This window comes from Paramisgurnus dabryanus, chromosome 13 (assembly GCF_030506205.2).
Source record: "Paramisgurnus dabryanus chromosome 13, PD_genome_1.1, whole genome shotgun sequence".
Classification (NCBI taxonomy): Eukaryota; Metazoa; Chordata; class Actinopteri; order Cypriniformes; family Cobitidae; genus Paramisgurnus; species Paramisgurnus dabryanus.
The window spans coordinates 17,930,922-17,950,627 of record NC_133349.1 but is presented as its reverse complement, the minus strand read 5'-3'; the positions used below and the strand labels follow the sequence as shown (position 1 = coordinate 17,950,627).

The following is a 19,706-nucleotide window of genomic DNA, read 5'->3' as shown; positions in this document are numbered from 1 at the left end:
AAAAAGAATTGCTTTCTGTTACTCATGGCCAGAGCATATCTGTAGGACTGAAGTATGTCTGTGTTTTGTCTCTCTTATGGTCTGTCTGGGGAACAGTGGCTCCTAGGACCATTTTATCAATGTGATGTAAGCGTTTGATTTTAATCCTAATTTGGCACTCATAAGCCTTAGTAGAACAATTACATTCTCTGTAACACCAAGTAATTGCATACTAATCAAGCCTCACTCAAATGGTATTGCTGAAGCCTCAAAAATTAATATCACACCACAACATTCATGTTTCTGTGTTCACGTTTCTATTCAATCCAATGTTTTCCAGTCATGTTAGTTGACTAACCACTGTGTTTGTTATTTCATACATTGGTCATTAAAAGTAATCAAATGGAAAATCCCCTACGTGTATTTGTATATTTTTAAATTACAGTATGAATAACCTTATCCTTCTATTCTCTGAACCCATATATGTTCTGCAGGGTCGGGGGAGGGGGCTGGAGCCATATCCCCCATTTTTGGGCCACAGGCAGGTTACATCCTGAAAATTATTGAATTATTGTCTTCCTCTTGGATTTGTGATTGATCAAACTAAACACATTAGGGTTCCATTGGTAGGAGCATCACTATACATCTTAAAATGTAAAACTCGTAATAAAATGTGAACTTTATGATTATTCAAATGTTGACATTTCATATTTTTGTAAATTTTGGTTGTCTTACGGCAGATTCACTTGGGACGTCAGGGTGAACGCTTCTCATTTACTTTGAATAGGTGATGTCATTGGCTGCCGAACTGAATTGTGGATCTATTGGTGTCGCGTCACTGCCGTTGCTCGCAGCAGTTCTCAGTTTTTCTAGCACCAATGCAGGCGTCTGGCAACCAGATTGCCTTAGTAAAATACACTAGTGCAGATACTTGCCTATAACATTTTTGCAAGACCAGAGAAACATAAAAATGGAGGAAAGATTAATAATTGCGGTGGGTATAACATAAGAGCTACACCAGCAATCGCTAGCTCAACCAATCCAGCATTCATCTATTGGAACAAAAGCTGCATTTGTTGTGTTGCGTTGCAGTCCAATGTGATTGGCTGTTGTCACTATGACGATTGCGCCAGGGCCACGCTTAAGACGTTAACGTTGACGCCCGGTGTGAATGTACCATTAGTTGAGGCACACCATGGATCTTGAGGCTTCTAATACAACTAGAGAGTTTGGCATTCCAAAACAACATGGATATCACATTCATCAATTGGCTTTTAATGGCTATAGACCTGTAAGACTGACCAGCAAAACTGGTTGACAGTGCTCCTCTTTTGACTTTTGGTTCTGGAATTTTTTCATTGCCCCTCCCTTCAGGTTGATGGCTTGTAGCCCATTTTACCATTTTTATTTAAAAATATTGCCATGTCTTATTTCCATCAGTCTAAGTTATGAATATTGTATTTAACGTGTTTCATTTAATTTACTTGATGTGGGATAAGAGGCATTTTAGAAAAGTCCCCATGTTAAGGTTTGATATGAGGCATCACTGGGTGATCTTTCAGTTTGACAAGTTTCCCTGATCCAAATGTTCCCTTCCACTGTGAGTGACAGCTCACTATCTGTCTTCGGTAGGTAACTCTGGTAAAAGTGGATGTGGAAGTTCCATAGAATTAACTAGTAGCTAAAGATTAACAGTCGATCATTGTGGTCACTCAGGACAATTCAACATCAAGGGCTTCTTCACCCCCCCCCCCAAGGTACACAGAGAAGCAGAGGCTTTCTCCATGTTGTGTTATCTTTGCCAAGAGACCCTTTAGGTTTAACAAAACAAGCTTTGGTAAATGGTTTAAAGGAAAATAATAAATGGAGACACATCAAAATATTTGCCTTTCCTTCTACTAACATGTTTCTCCTACCACAGATTGTACCCAAATAGTTTCTAAACGTTTCTGTGTGATTTGGACCTATGGGCAGTCTGAATTTCTCAATTCCTTTGACCAAGAACTGTGAACAACAACCTGGCACCAGAAACAAGCTCAGGGGCACACGTAGGTTGGACGACGGAATAACCTACAAGCCCCTCCCACAAACTCGGTGGCCATTTTAAGGTACTGTTCCATCGCTACCATGCGCAAAGAAATGAATCCACGCGTTGGAGGTTGAAATGGAGGCCCCGTAGAACTGGGGGCGGGTCTTCCTTTCATTCGTCTTGTTCTCATTGGTTCTAGTTGTTGAGTGTCACGGAAGATCCCGGGCTGAGCCACATTGTTGGTAGGCTCAATGTACATCGACTAGAGCAAAACTACCGTGGAATCCTCGGTGATTTGTATATAATTGTAGTGTTTGCCTTTCTTCAACCTGAATTAGGTGTTTAGGAATACTTTCGCGCGCCTGCAGGACAACGGGAAGGCGCGCGGTCTTACAAAGGAAAGCGACAGCAGCATGACGGTGAGTTCGGGGCGTTCTAAGGGGAGAGTGAGCTCCTGGGGAAAGCCAGGACAACGCTGCCTTACTGCGCAGTTTAATACGTTAACAGAATACAAACGTGTTTAATGCACCAGCCAAGTCTATTTGCACTTCAAATTATGACGGCGATTTCCGTAATAACGTGCAGATCGTTAGTAGTTGTCTGTGTGCTTGCAGTCTGTCTCTCCTAGCTGCAACATGCAGTCCATTTTGTTGTGTAACGTTGGACTTCCATGTTAGCAACCAACCAGCTTATAGCTTCGAGCACATCTCTTACTGTTACTATCGAAGTATTGTGTGAACATTTACATAACAAAACTATTATTTCAGTTATGAAACCCAGATGTATTTAAATGGTTTTACTTTATTCGATCACAGTGATGGGTTACCGACGAGAAACAGATTTCAGAGGTAGACACTTGCATCACTTGAGCGGTCCACAGCTCTAAGGAGAAAGTTTGGCCTTTAGTTTACAGTATTGCACTTATTAACTATGGGTTATTATCCTTTACAGCTAAAGATTGTATACGTTTTTGTATAGTCAAGAAAGCTCGATATTAGCTTAGTTTACGACGTTTGAAATAATGCACAGACCCCTTGTATCACTGTTATATAAGAAGTTTTTGTGAACATAATTCTATATAGTTGTCACAAGTTTTTAATAGTGATGTCAATCTATTTTTACAGGGTGCATGACCAAAAGGAAAACGGTTATCATAGTGATTGGATTGAGTTTGCTTTTGGACTGTGTATTCACATTATAGGGTAAGTGTTTATTGTTTGGTTTTTCTCAAATTCAATGCAACTGGTGTAAAAATTATAGTATAAAGCCCCAAAACAACCTCTTGATATTGTCAAAAATAAATAGTATATACTATTAGTGTTTTTAGAGATTTACATTAAAATAAATGTGTTTACCTTTTAATTTGTTTACCTAAGAGAACAAATCAATGCACATTATGAGTGCCCATTTCTGATATGTAAAATAGTCTGTAAAACCCAGCTAATTTTTTTTTACTACATAACATCATCCTACAAAATGAAGAAAATTACATCTTTAATGTTGACTGAGTATAGTCATGTCAAAGATTAAAATCTATATGAAATCAGTGATTGAAATCAAACTTTGCTTTTAACCTCATAATTGGGTTATGAACCGATACCCTGGATTACACATACACACACAAATATTAGTCGCTTTTATTAAATGATGCCCACAAAGTTAACAATTAGTTTAAGTCTTTTTCATCTAGTTGCATACTCTCACTTCATGCGCATCATTGCATATGATGAACTTGCAAACTTTTGTGTACATGCCAAGTCAAAAAATTTTGAGGGGGGCAATGTAGAAAAGTTACTGTATTAGAAAGTTACATTGTAAGTTTACTGTAACATTGTTTCTCAAAGCAACACCATCACTTAGCTGGCTAAACAATGTCACCTGTTACCTTAATGGATTAATTTGATTTGCATTGTTAAACACTTCATTGATTTATTAGTTGTTACATTTGGTTTTACTAGTCATTAGGACTACTTTTTTAAATGTCAATTTTGTGCCTTTTAGCATAGCTTTAAGCTGCATAATTGTGACCTACAGGATTTTTTTGACTTTTTTATTTTTGTTAGTGCCATACAGCTCACTTTTGGGGGGTTTTCCACTGTGCTGTCCCTAGTACCTGCTACTTTTTAGTACCGCCTCGGTTGAGGTTCCAAGTGAGCCATAAATATACTAAAAAATGATGTCTTAGTGGCTGATCACACCAAACACTTTATAAACGCTTGGAAACGCAAGCTACTTTTTAAAAAATGCCACGCATCCATTAGATGTTCTCGCGTGCGTTTGATTGTGAGACGCTGTTTGCGGACCAGGACAAAGTTGTCTGCGATTCTTCCCATGGTAAAGTCATGCAGTATGAAACCCCCTGTCGCCAATCCATCATGCAGTCTGAAACAACAGCGACTGAACGCTACCCCAGATAGTAACGCAGTGTTAAAACATCTGTGACCCGACTAGTTTGAAAAACATGCTGTCTGAACTCGGCATTAGTTGACAGAATTTTTTGTATGTTGCTGATCACTGCTTTAGATGCTCTGTTACAAATTAATGGGTTAAAGTAAAGCACCTAAAAATATTGTCAAAAAAAACTGTTAGCATCTGGAAAATATTTTTACTTGTGTTTTTGTTTATTCAGTTTAATTTGTTCATTCAATAACATGTACTACATCATTTGTATAGCTGTCTAAATCATAATTTTTGATTGGGACTACTGTTCTAGGCACTGTCCTGCTGTTCTTGTAACCGATGCAGTTAATATGCGAATAAAAGGTCTGAAGGAGGTCGTACACCAGGAGAAAAGATCACTGTTGCATCTAGGACAACAAACAGGTATTGTTCAACGCACACTCTGTGATGACATATTTGCCGCACACACCAATGGCAGACATGTCAAGTATAAACTGCCACAAACAAATGAATGTATGGGAAACACTGTACACAATTTACAGGGAGTGGGCAAAATAATGTGAACACCCGAAAATAGCTGATATCTAATTAGTGATGGTGTTGAGCCACTGCTTGCTTTTCATACAGCTGCAAACTTTGGCAGTAGATTCATACAACCTTTGAATAGTGTCTAGTAAAATGTTGTACCAGACTGTTGGCCTTGACTTGAAAACGCCAAACATTTAGGCTGCTAACAGATGCTGCTTCTAAATGAGCTCCCTTGATTTGTCTTTTTTTGGAAGTCTGACAAGTTACCAATTTCTTGTTCTAACCACTGCTGAACAGAACTTGTTCTAGCACAGTTTGTTCAAAACCTTGATTTGGCTTGCGACCTATACAATATATTGTAACAAAAAATAATTATTGTTTTTTTTTTGCAGTAGCCTACACAAATAATATTAACCACTATAGCAATGGGTGTGTGTATATTATTTTGTCCATCCTTTGTTTTATAATATTACAACTTGCATCTAATAAGCACAACATGCAAGTAAGTATTTACTTAGTTATGGGCTAGCCGGAAGGTGTAACTGCTATTGTGCATGTGTTCTTTCCATAACCGCATGAACTAATCAACCATGTTGAACTAAAGCACATCAAATTCACAACATTAGTAGGCAGCATTAAGTTATTGCTTGGTTATATGTGGTTTAAGTGAGACAACGCATTAAACTTTTGGTGGACTTGAATGGCAGCTTTATCGAAGTGAAACCAGACATCACTGTGTGCTTTTGAAGACACATTTTTTAGAGCTCTGGTCTTGGACCTTGTCTGGTCTGGATGCTTTTGCACTGTTAAGTTATTGAACTTCTAGCGTTGGTCCAAAATGCCGCTATAATCATAACATCAGATTCAAGTGTTTGGGTACTAGTGTCCATCCGTGGTGTATTTAACTTCATTTATACAGTAGTGTGAAAAAGTGTATGCCACCCCTTCCTGATTTTATGCTTTTGCATGTTTGTCACACTTTAAAGCTCCTGTTCTTTACGTGTAAAAAATTCGGTATTTTTCACATAATTGACTTATCTCTATAGCGCTGTTTTCACTGTCCTCAAAAGGGCTGATGACTTCCTTGTTCTATGAAGTCCCTCATTCGGAAATACGTAACGAGTTCTGATTGTGTAGTTTGTTTAGTGTGTTGTGATTTGATAGCAGCTTAGCTTGTCGTTAGCTTAGCTGGCGACTGACGTATTCCTGTGGGTGGAGTTTAGTCAACAAACTGTTCTAGTGACGTCATTAAAGCAGGAAGTAAAGGGCTGTAGTCCAAACCGGCCGTTCACTATAGGATTTGAAAGGCGAATTCTGTTAAAGAAAATAAATCGTCTGGCAGTGAGCTTTATCATTTTATAGGTATTATTTATGCTATTATAGCAACATTACACACTAACTAGAGTTTAAAAAAATGGGATCAGAAAGAGCGTGACCTTTAATGTTTCAGATCATGAAACAAATTTAAATATGAATCAAAGATAGCACAAGTAAACACAACATGCAGATTTTATATCAATGTTTTTATTATTAAGGGAAAACAAAATCCAAGTGTTCGCCCCCCTAAACCTAATAACTGTTTGGGCCCCCCTTCAGCAGCAACAATTGCTATCAAGTGTTTGCGATAACTTGTAATGAGTCTGTTACAGTGCTGTGTAGGAATTTTGGCCCACTCATCTTTGCAGAATTGCTGTAATTCAGCCACATTGGATGGTTTTCGAGCATGAAACGCTTTTTAAGCTCATGCTACACCATCTCAATAGGATTGATGTCAGGACTTTGATTAGGCCACTCCAAAGTCTTCATTTAGTTTTTCTTCAGCCATTCAGAGGTGGGCTTGCTGGTGTGTTTTGGATCATTGTCCTACTGCAGAACCCAAATTCGCTTCAGCTTGAGGTCACAAACAGATGGCTGGACATTCTCCTTCAGGATTCTTTTTGGAAGCAGGATTCATGGTTCTATTTATCACAGTCAAGTCTTCCGAGTCCTTAAGCAGCATAACAGCCCCAAACAATCACACTACCACCACTATATTTTACTGTTGTTATAATGTTCTTTTTCTGAAATGCTGTGTTACTTTTACGCCAGACGTAATGGGACACACACCTTTCAAAAAGTCCCAACTTTTGTCTCGTTAGTCCACAGAGTATTTTCCCAAAAGTCTTGGCTCATCAAGATGTTTTTTGGCAAAACTGAGATGAGTCTTTATGTTCTTCTTGCTCAGCAGCGGTTTTCTTCTTGGAACTCTGCCATGCAGGCCATTTTTGCCCAGTCTCTTTCTTATGGTGGAGTCATGAACACTGACCTTAACTGAGGCAAGTTCAGGTCTGCAGTACTTTGGATCACGTTGTGGGTTTTTTTGTGACTTCTTGGATGAGTCGTTGCTGCGAACTTGGGCAATTTTGGTCGGTCGGCCACTTCTGGGAAGGTTCACCACTGTTCCATGTTTTTATCATTTGTGGATAATGGCTCTCACTGTGGTTCGCTGCAATCCCAGAGCTTAAGAAATGGCTTTATAACCTTTTCCAGACTGATAGATCTCAATTACTTTATTTTTAATTTGTTCCAGAAATACTTTAAATCTCAACATGATTTGTAACTTTTGAGGATCTTTTAGTCTACTTCACTTTGTCACACAGGTCCTATGATAATGGGACTTATTTGCTTTTGCCGTAGTGCCCATGTCTGGTGTAGAGGAATGCGTCAAGTTATTTTCTGTGGTAATTCAGTTGGCTTTAAATAGTTGTCACACATTTGTCGAGGGATGCAATATTTTAAAACACAATACTATCCCCTTTAGGCAGACAGTAGGAAGCCTGGGAAGTCTTTTTTTTAGTTTTCAGGTTTATCTGAATTTGGCAAGTGCTGAATGAAATCCAGTGCAGCTTTGTTATCCAATGACACATGCTGTTTAAAGTAATGTATATTGTGTATAGGTGCATTTTGGCCTCAATGATTTTCTTTAAAGGTTCAATCAGCAACTTTTTGAAGGATCTCTTGACAGAAATGGAATATACATAACTGTATTATCAGGGTGTATAAACACCTTACATAAAAAACTGTATAGTTTTTATTACCTTAGAATGAGTCGTTTTTATCTACATACATCGCAGGTCCCCTTGCATGGAATTCGCCGTTGTGTTTCTACAGTAGCCCTAAATCGGGTGGGGAACCCTGGTGCTGGATGGCCACAGTCCTGCAGAGTTTAGTTCCAACCATAATTAAACACACCTGAAAATCTAATTCAAGTCTTCCGGATTACTTGGAAGTGAAATTCAGGTGTGTTTGGTTAGCGTTGGACCTAAACTCTGCAGGACTGTGGCCCTCCAGGACCCAGGGTTCCCCACTCATGCCCTAAATGCACAAACTGTTCTAAAGAGCATTTTGTCCTCATGTTGTCTCAGACGATGACATTTTTTTTCCTGTGGCAGATACAGTAGCTACTCATTGCTTTTCGTTATTGAGGTTGGTTACAATTTGCAATCTCACCACTAGATGTCGTTATAACCCGTGCTGTCCCTCTAAGGTTGTGAAAACATTCCACAGATCTAGAGTTACAGTGATTTTTCTGTCACAGTATATACTTATCAGGACTTATCATTGCCTAAAATTTGTGACACCATTTGGGTTTCTGAGAAGCTCTTGCGAGCCTGATTTCTAGTTTTAGGGGCCATTTAAAACTGTATGCTTGTGCCATAGCCAATGTTGGTCACATTTCCCCTTTTTAAAGTGGGTAATGCACAGTACAATAATTTAGTGGAAATGCACAGTACAATTCCATTTATATAAATAAAATTGTTCTTGATAAAGAGCTTTAAAGGAATACTTCACCGATTTATCATTCATTTTTGTATCAGTAGAAACCCGGCAGTATTTCTGAATGACCGTGTTCCTGAGGACTTTTTGGCCAGAGGCAAAGACTACAGCCAGTAGTAGGAGCTATTTCCGCATGTTTTCAACCTGCCCATAGGGGTTGGACTGCCGAGTCCATTCGGAAAAGTACGAATCAAAACGCGAGTCCGCCATCTTGAATCTTCGCTAAGGCTCTCTTTTTTCATCGTCTTTTTTCAGCCGTAAACATTTATAACAACAGGCAATAAACAGTGTCAGCTATCTTAGTTTTGAAGACAATATGGCAGAAGGGGATTTTGAAGATCTGTTGCGCGAATCCGACGCTCGTGGCTACACGTACGAGCCGCAATACAGCGAGAAACAAGAGCCTGCCGGAGCGGCTGCTTTAGCCGAGGAGTGAGCCTTGCCTGGCGGTGAGGAAGAATGGCCATAGCCCGGGCAGACTCGATCTGGCAACAGGCAATAAACAGTGTCAGCTATCTTAGTTTTGAAGACGATATGGCAGAATGGGATTTTGAAGAGCTGGTGCGTGAATGCATGCTTGTGGCTACACGTTCGAGCCACAATACAGCAAGAAACAAGATGATGCCGGAGCAGCTGCTTTAGCCGAGGAACACGCCATGCCTGGCTCTTTTCCTGTCAGGAAGAATGGCCAGACCCCAACAGACTCGAGCTTGGGCGTACTGATTATTTTATACTAAATCCGATGGAATATAAATATTTCTCATATGTAATACGCTGAATAATACACACATGGATGTTATATTGTGAACGCTTAGCATGGACATTTCAGCAACGCGAACTCCCCTTTGGTTACGACTTTTTGGATTACATCTATACCGTCAAAATTGGCAAATGATGGAAACTTATTACTTGTCCTTTCCTGGTTTTGACTGCATCCCTCCTGTACAAAGCAACTTATCACAATTTCGATGTAGTATTTGTAGTATTTAAAATAATCTTTCAAGTAACTCGTTATAGAGACTCACATTAACCGGTTTCATTTCAGTTTTTGAGTCAACTTGCTAGTAGCTAGCCTAGTTGAATGTCCCTCCCTCCTGCCCTCTCTGCCTTGTAAAGCAGCGAAGGAATGCATTCTGGAATTTGGTGTTTTTCATCCACATGAGCCAATAACACATTTTACGGCTTTTCTCAGCCTAGAAGGCACCAATTTCTAAAAACACTTCACATTTCTACTATATAGGTGACCCAATTTAATAATATATTCATATTTAAATCTGGTGAAGAATTCCTTTAATGTCATCTGCAGACTTGGACTTGTACTAGTGAGTACAGAAAAATATGTTGAAAGTTGATCTTTAAAGGAATTGGTGGAGACATTAGATCAAAAAGTATTGTTGATTGGTCAGGAGTACAGTTTTTATGTGCAAAAGTCTATCGTAAGATAATCAAATGTACAGAACATTTATAAATGTATTTTAAATACACTGTTGAACAAAGTATTAGCATACCAGACTGACCAACAGTGTCATTGTATTCTAAATAAATAGATTTTATTGTAGATCTGTTTTTTCTAATTGCAGCTGTAATAGCTTTCACTTTACTGTGGGAGTTTCTGCCCAGCCATCCTGTGGTGCTTTTTTGAGTTAATGCACTAATGTTGGGTAAGAAGGCATGGGTCTAATTGATGACTCCATGATGGTTTTTCCCAAAGATGTTCAGTGGGATTGAGGTCAGGGGGCTCTGTGGATTAGTACTTTTTTTCACACCGTCCCTTAATTGACCTTGCTTTGTGCACTGCAGTAGTCATGCTGGAATAAAATAGGCCACTACTAATCTGTTTCAACAAAGTTGGAAGTGTAGCTTTGTCTGAATTGTCTTGGTATGCTGAAGCATTACGATTTTCCCTCACTGGAAGTAGGGCTTAGCCCAACCTCTAAAAAACGTTTTAGAATCAAGTTGTGGTGTGCTTCAAACCACTCTATCCAGTGCTTTCCATTGTACTTGATATCAGGCTTGTGCAGCTACTTGGTCAGGGAAACACATTCCTTAAAGCTCATACTGCATATTGTTTGTGCTGATGCTAATGCCAGCGAAATTTGGGAATCTTTCAGCTATGGGAAGAGCTTTGGTAACTGGCATTGTGTGTTCTAGCACATGATGACCACGCTTTGGGACTTTACATGATTACTGCTTTGTGGCTAGGTTTCTGCTTTCCTAAACTCATTCACCTTTTAGTAATACCAGTTACAGTTGAAATGGAATGTCTAGCAGGGTTAAAATACATCTGGCTTTTAATTACTCTGCTCTTGGATTTTGTGATCTTCCGCTTTGTGAACGAGTTGCAGTGTATTATACAGTGAGGAAAATAAGTATTTGATCACCCTGCTATTTTGCAAGTTCTCCCACTTAGAAATCTTGTAGGGGTCTGAAATTGTCATTGTAGGTGCATGTCTACTGTGAGAGACATAATAAAAAAATCCAGAAATCACAATTATGATTTTGATTTTTTAACTATTTATTTGTATGTTACAGCTGCAAATAAGTATTTGAACACCTGAGAAAGTCAATGTTAATATTTAGTACAAAAGCCTTTGTTTGCAATTACAGAGGTCAAACGTTTCCTCTAGTTTTTCACCAGGTTTGCACATACTGCAGGAGGGATTTTGGCCCACTGCTCCACACAGATCTTATCTAGATCAGTCAGGTTTCTGGCCTGTCGCTGAGAAACACTAAGTTTGAGCTCCCTCCAAAGATCCTCTATTGGTTTTAGGTCTGGAGACTGGCTAGGCCACGCCAGAACCTTGATATGCTTCTTACAGAGCCACTCCTTGTTTATCCTGGCTGTGTGCTTCGAGTCATTATCATGTTGGAAGACCCAGCCTCGACCCATCTTCAATGCTCTAACTGAGGGAAGTAGGTTGTTCCCCAAAATCTCGCAATACATGGTCCCGGTCATCCTCTCCTTAATACAGTGCAGTCACCCTGTCCCATGTGCAGAAAACACTCCCAAAGCGTGATGCTACCACCCCCATGCTTCACAGTAGGGATGGTGTTCTTTGGATGGTACTCATTATTGTTCTTCCTCCAAACACGTTTAGTGGAATTATGAACAAAAGGTTCGATGTTGGTCTCATCTCACCACATGACTTTCTTCCATGACTCCTCCAAATGGTAATTGGAAACTTAAGATGGGCCTGGACTTGTGCTGGTTTAAGCAGGGGAACCTTCTGTGCCATCCATGATTTCAAACCATGACGTCTTATGGCGCTTTTCCATTGCATAGTACCCCACGGTTTAGTTTAGTTTGGGTTGGGTCAGCTTACTTTTGGGAGCTTTTCCATTGGGTGCAGTACGTAGTACCCGATACTTTTTTTCGTACCACCTCGGTTGGGGTTCCAAGCGACCCGAGCTGATACCAAACGTGACGCGAAAACACTGTAGATCACTGATTGGTCTGAGAGAATCGTCACGTCATCGCTATAATGTAAATAGTAGCTTTAGCTTACTGCTAGCTTGCGCTGTCTCAAGCAAACATGTTGTTATCTGTGTTCTGCTATAAGTTTCCAAACAACCTTTTAGCGATAAAAACATCCGCAGGTTGAGAATCCGGGACACCATAACAGTTTTTTCCAGACTTGCAGTTTGTGGCGGCACATTCGCGACGTGCACGTCCGCGTTATATATGCTTAAATGCAACTTGAATGAGGCTCAGCGGAGCGCCGTCGACTGATGCCACAGGTCGGGTGTTTGAACAGAAACTGTCACGTGAGTCAGAGGTAGTGATAAACGCGATGTGCAAACATCTATTTGTGGTGGCCAATTTTAATTTTGTGGCAGACTGAGAAATAAATGAATGTATGGGAATGTACAACAACGCTCTCACGTGTATGATGTTACAGCAGTAGGCAGCGTAAATATAACGACACGCCTATAATCCCTCCCACTCCGAAGTGATACTAAACTTGATGGAAAAGCTAACCACGCCAAAGTGAAGTGAGCTGACCCGACCCAAACTAAACTAAACCGTGGGGTACTATGCAATGGAAAAGCGCCATTAGTGTATTACCAACAGTAACCTTGGAAATTGTAGTCCCAGCTAGGGCTGCACGATTTGGGTAATTTTTCCCATTGCGGTTATTCGTGCTAATATTGCGATGTGCGATTGCGATTACAATAAATTGTATCATGAGTCAACTTGATGGGTTTTAAGGAAAATCCACACACAGTTTAGTGATAATGCTAAAATGTGTATTTGTAAAACTAGAAATGTTTTCGTATTGCCACGTGATGTAGCAACTGCTCAGTGTCAGTAATCCTAAATCCAAAATACTGCCATACAACAGACGTAGAGTTTTTTTTTTAGCTACCAGATCACTGGGTCAACCTCCTCTGCATCCATCTTCGCTCTGGTATTTCCACGCTGCGCACACATAAGTGACAACACACACCACACACGTGCATGCCACACATGCACTGCCTTTTTTGTTCGTTTTTCTTTCTTTTTTAAACAGCAAGGAAAATCATCAAACTGTTATCAGAAAGTTTGTGTTAACAAGTCCACACATGTATTTATTTAATATAATTGCAACATTTTGCAGTCATATAATTGCACAGGCTGACATCGCGATTGCGATGCGATTAATTGTGCAGCACTAGTCCCAGCTCTTTTCAGGTCATTGACCAGCTCCTCCCATGTTGTTCTGGGCTGATTTCTCATCTTTCGTAAGGATCATTGAGACCCCATAAGGTGAGATCTTGCATGTAGCCCCAGTCCGAGCGAAATTGACAGTCATGTTTAGCTACTTCCATTTTCGAATGATTGCTCCAACAGTGGATCTTTTTCACCAAGCCTCTTGGCAATTTCTCCATAGTCCTTTCCAGCATTGTAGAGGTGTACAATTTTGTCTCTAGTGTCTTTGGACAGCTCTTCTTGGCCATGTTAGTAGTTGGATTCTTACTGATTGTTTTGGGTGGACAGGTGTCTTTAGGCAGCTAACGACCTCAAACAGGTGCATCTAATTTAGGATAATAAATGGAGTGGAGGTGGACATTTTAAATGCAGACTAACAGGTCTTTGAGGGTCAGAATTCTAGCTGATAGACAGGTGTTCAAATACTTATTTGCAGCTTTATCATACAAATAAATAGTTAAAAATCATACATTGTGATTTCTGGATTTTTTAGATTATGTCTCTCCCAGTGGACATGCACCTACAATGACAATTTCAGACCCCTCCATGATTTCTAAGTGGGAGAACTTGCAAAATAGCCGGGGGTTTAAATACTTATTTTCCTCACTGTATATTTGTTTGAATTCAAGTAACATTTTACCTCTGTTATTTGTTGACTATGCAATACCTAATCAGTCATAACTTGATGCATAAATTCAGAAGTGTTCTGCAATCCTGAACTGTCAGTGTCTTGCAGAGTTTAGATACAGCTCTGCTCCAGCACACCTGTTTGTAATTTTCAGGTATTTTAGAAGACCTTTTATTGGTTGCTTACATTTTGATTGATTAATTTAGCAGATGCCTTTTATCCATAGTGTTGTACAAATGAGGGAGCATTTCATATTTGCCTTGAGCCAACAATAAGCTCATGGTAAGCATCTTAAAGGAATACTCCAGCCAATTATACAAAATCTCATTAGTTACCCGCAAAATACCTTTTATTAACCATTTGGAGCTGTGGGGATTACTTCTGGCTTTGAAGCCCAAAAAAGTGCATACATCTTTCTCCAAAGTTGTTTCCTGATCCCTGTTTTCTCCCATTATGTGCATTGGATTGTTTGAGAGTATGTCAGAGTAATTTTGATATTTAGATCTCTATATTTAGTATCGCTTTAAGTTGGTGTTTTGGTGGTCATGTGTAGGCTGGCAACTCATTCCATGAAAGATATCAAGTAAGTGTTGTTGAGATCAGTTTTGGATCTCATAAGAGAACAGTCAGGGTCACTCATTTATTGATCATAGAGAGAGCATAAATGTACAGGAGTAAGGTAAGACAACATGGTGCAGTTTCAGTAACTGTCCTAAAAATGGTGTCAGGGACTTCAATTTGATGCTGGCAGCTACAGGAAGTCGATTAATCAATCAGGTTGCACATATGCAGTCCAGCTCCTCAAGGAGCTCCTTCACATATGTGCCATTGCCAAGGAATTTTGGCTTGTATCCTAACACAATTTCAAGAACATGGAGGAGAGACCAAGAGACAGGTGAGCATAGGGATGTGATGAACAACAACCCAGCAGCAGGACCGATATCTGCAGGAGCAGCTCTGCCAGAGTCCTACAAAATGGCTACTGGTTTACATGTTTCTTGACCAATCAAAAACCAACTTCATGAGGCTAGCATGAGGCCCTGTCTTTAAAGCTCAGCCATGCAGCTCAATTGGCAAGTCTGCCACTGGCATCCCATTCTCCTCACAGAAGAGAAAAGCTGGGGAATGTTATGCTACTTGCAACATCATCCAGCATGACTGGTTTGGCTTTGGGTCGATAATGGTTTGGAGAGGAATTTCATTGAAGGGTCGAATTTCCATATGTTAGCCAATGGTTCCCTTACTCGCCGTTAGGTAACTGGATTAAATACTCAGAGCTATTGTAAGAACATATGTTGGGGTAGTGGATCCTGGGTTCCTCCTGATGCATGATAATGTCTGGCCTTGTTTTGCAAAAGTGTGTAGGCAGTTTTTAAAACAAAGGCATTGATGCCATTGACTGGCCCTCATGTTCCCCAGAGTTAAATCCAGTTGAGAACCTCTGGGATATTATGAAAAACAGTGAAGCTATATATGACTGATGGTTTGGTAGGGCTTACCAGGAATTTTGTTTTGAAGGTACGAAGAAATCCAAGCAAAGATATTGGGATCATTAAGTTGGAATTAAAGGTAAAGCTGCTTGTCACGTGAATCGCAATATAATCAGAAGTCTTGTGCCCTAATGATTGCACTCAATGCAAAAACTGATCCCTGAATCACCTCAGTGGTCACCTGATATTCAGTTGTTTAGGAATGGAACTAAACACTATAGGACCGTGGCCCTCCAAGCCTGTAAATAAAATCATGTTAACATTGTTCTGTTCAAAATGTTCAAAGCTATTCAGACAAAATATCAGAAATATAATTTTCGAGTGACTTTAACTTTGTATGATGCCTGGTGAGAACCGAGCCAGTAATGTTCCAATAAGAGGCAGATTGTGTGTGAAAAATGCCTTGTTGTGAGCGTTTAAAAGAGAAGGGCCAGACTAGTTTACTCACAGGAGGTCAGTGTGAAGTTAACAAATGCTACAAAAGTACTATTCAAGAACATTCACAGCACATACTTTTGCATTGTTTATTGGATAGGCTAGTACAGTGTTTCTACACCCTGGTTCTCAAGGACCACCTTCTAGAATGTTTTAGATGTCTCCTTAATTAACACACCTGATTTAAGTTATTAGCTTGTTAGGGAGACATTCTGGAAGGAGGCTGATGAGTTAGTTCAGGTGTTTTAAATGAAATGTCTAAAACTTTCTAGAAGGGGGTCCTCGAGAACCAGAGTTGAGAAACTGGACTAGTAGACCAGAACTTAAGTGGAACTTTTTGTTTTGTCTGTAAACCTATATGTCTAATGGAAATTGTGATCAGGCTATGTTATGCATAATTTTAGGGACATCACTTACTGAGCCGCTATCCTGCTCTCTCAGGTTTATTTAAGGGTTCTTTATGCTTATTTATGCTTTATGCTGCATTCCAATATTTCAGTGTCCCAGAAGCAATCACCAGCCTCGTTAAATCCTATTTTGAAGACTTGCAACTATGCCTGATAACTGACGATTGTACCACAGCATGGCAACAGTTAGAAATAGGAATAATGGCAGGATGTACCATCTCACCTTTAGCGTTCACGATGGCAATGGAGGTCATCATCCATGCATCTCGGTGGGTAGTAGGCGGTCAGAAGCTCAAATCTGGTCTTCGTCTCTCTTCTATCAGAGCCTATATGGATGATATGACCATCCTCACCACTACCAAGGCTTGTGCTAGGCGGCTGTTAAACAAGCTACATGAGAACATCCACTGGGCCCGGATGGAAATAAAGCCAAGCAAGTCCAGGAGCATTTCGATTGTCAAGGGGAAGCTGACGGAACATCGGTTTTATGTGGGCAAGGAGCCTATACCAACAGTGGCAGAGAAGCCAGTCAAGAGTCTTGGTCGCTGGTACCATGCCACCCTCAAGGACACAGAGCAAATAGACAGGCTTAGGCAGGACACGATGTGCGGTCTTGAGAATATCAACAAGACCATGCTGCCCGGCAGATTAAAGCTGTGGTGCCTTCAATTTGGGCTACTACCCAGGCTGAGGTGGCCTCTTACCATCTATGAGGTCCCAATCTTAAAGGTAGAAAAACTGGAGAGGTTGGTCAGCTCATTTGCCAAAAAATGGTTGGGACTTCCCAGATGCTTTACTAATATCGGGCTGTATGGAAGAGATATCTTGGACATTCCTGTTTCCAGCCTTACAGAAGAGTATAAGTGTTCTCAAGTAAGGCTGGAAATGACACTAACAGAGTCCTGTGACCCATGTGTTTCCCAAAAGGCTCATACCCTGGTGACCGGAAGGAAATGGAACCCAGCTGCAGCTACTCACCAGGCAAAGTCAGACCTTAGGCACAGAGACATTATTGGCAATGTGCAACAGGGGAGAGGAGGCATAAGGCAGCTCCAGCTCAGCGCCGACAATTGGTTGTTGAGGAGGTGCGTCGACAAGAACAGGCAACGAGATGTGCAAAAGCAGTTTCACAAGCGAAGCAAGGATAGTGGGTGAGATGGGAAGGTGTTGAGAGGAGAAAGTTCTCTTTGGAGGGAGCTAATGGGCATGAATGCATTTCACATCAGCTTCATCTTACGTGCAACGTATGATGTCCTGCCTTCCCGCTCAAACCTCAACCAGTGGTATGGAGAAGACCCGACGTGCCCCCTCTGTCCATTCCCCGCAAACCTCAAACACATTTTGGTAGGCTGTAAAACAAGCTTGTCACAAGGCCGCTATACCTGGCGGCACAATCATGTTCTGAAGTGCCTAGCAGATACCTTGGAATGCAGACGAATAAAGATCAATGCCCTGCCTCCTATATCATTCCATCCTTCATACGTAAGCGAGTTCAACCGAGGTGCAAAGACAGCCAAAGTCCAGATAACATCAGACATTGGACAGCTTAGAAGGGCTCGAGACTGGAAGTTGGTAGCAGATCTGAACCAAAGTCTCTTCTTCCCTTCTGAGATTGCCACAACAAACCGCAGACCAGACCTTGTGCTCTGGTCCCCCTCACTTCATATCGTGTACATCATAGAGCTTACTGTTCCCTGGGAGGCTGCTGTAGAGGAGGCATTTGAACGCAAGAGTATAAAGTACACCGAGTTGGCAGCTGATGCTGAACAACGTGGATGGAAAGCCACGTTGCACGTAAGGGGTAAAAGCAGAGGGGGGCACACCTGGGACGCCAGGTTTGTGCCGATGAGCCCTCTTGAGGTGTCGTGGGCCTATCAACGAAACACCGGAGAAGGAGGGTGTCTACCTGATGACCCCAATGAAGCAAAACCCCAGTCGCAGCCCATTCAGCCACCCCTACAGCAGGGAAATTACTGATGGAGGAAATGTCACCACTTATACCTCAGGTCTTATATTTAGGGGATTGTGTCATCTAGTCCTAAAACATAACCAAATTGGTTTCATTGGTTTGTTGTGAAAGTTGGCGTTACCAGTGCTACATGGTGTTCAGGCTCTCACCAATTTCATCACTTGCCTACCCCGGCACTGCCCCCCAATGCTGTACTGCCATGCAATAAAGTTCATAAGCAGTTTAAAAGCCCCCTTACTGGTATCACCAGGTTTGCCAAATATCGATTACCAGTGGGAAGATTTTCTTACCATCACATCCCTAGTTTCAGCAACTATGTAGAGCACTGTACTTTGTCATCAATTTGTTGAGCCATGGTGGGTCCAGTTCCTGCTTGGTTACTAGGGTGACCACCTCCAGTCAAACAAAATTTGGGACAAGTAGCATAGTAAAGTGGGACAATGTGGGACAGACGTAATAGTTTTAAACTTAAGATTTATTGTCTAATTTACCACGAAACATTTTTTGAACCCACCGACTAAAAGATTAAGACGCTACCTGACCCAAAATATCACCCAAGGTTTCTACAGCTTAAAGCATAGGCCTATAAAAGATAAAACACTAATTTTGCAACATCTCGTCTTTATTGGGACTATCAAATTAGTCAACTGTCCAAAGGACCATTCATTAAAAAAATGCTCTCAGTGAAACAAATTTACCTTAAAATACAAGACACAAAACTATTAGGCCTAGCCTATTTAAGTTCAACAAAATATAAGGCATAGCCTATACAGTGCAAAATATTTAGGGCTTGCCTATAGAAAGTTTAACTTTTTCAGTGCAAATAAGGTAAACCAAAATCCTTTTTGATAAGAATGGCTATATGGGATAAAAAAGAAAAAATTCTTCCATCATGAAGACACACATTTGCCTATGTGTCAACACAATCCACATGGTAGCAGGCCAACAGCATTCCCTAGCAACATGGATAGCACTTTTCTAAAAAAAAACACATGGGTAGCAGCAAACCAACCACATAAAAACCAACATAGTGTAGCAAGAGGACCACAAATATATTCTACATTTTACACAACAGAGGTTCATTTTACCTTTATTGTTCTTCTTGAATTTATATTTTTTTGTCTGTCCGTACTACATCCAGGAGAGTTTTCTCTTTCAATGCATAGCTGTATAACTCTGCCCAGCTATATCCAAAGTTGCTCCTGACTTGAATCTCACTCTTGATAAGATCCACAGAGCACCGGCTTAATTGGTCAGTTCGTGCTGCAGTCATCAGTGAAAAAACTCTTTCTACATGTGCATTTGTCACAGGAATGCTAAAGGATCCAAGTACAG

The 19,706-nt window shown here is 40.6% G+C and overlaps 1 protein-coding gene across 1 annotated transcript in view; it reads left to right on the top strand.

Moving 5' to 3' along the window:
• The first annotated feature begins 1,818 nt into the window (after nucleotides 1-1,818).
• znf1035 (zinc finger protein 1035) overlaps nucleotides 1,819-19,706 on the top strand; it is a 30,922-nt gene continuing 13,034 nt past the window's right edge. Inside the window, exons 1-3 of the mRNA XM_065260947.2 lie at nucleotides 1,819-2,427; nucleotides 3,133-3,210; nucleotides 4,722-4,831. The gene's annotated coding sequence lies outside the window, so the exon portion shown is untranslated. The remainder of the gene's footprint in view (nucleotides 2,428-3,132; nucleotides 3,211-4,721; nucleotides 4,832-19,706) is intronic.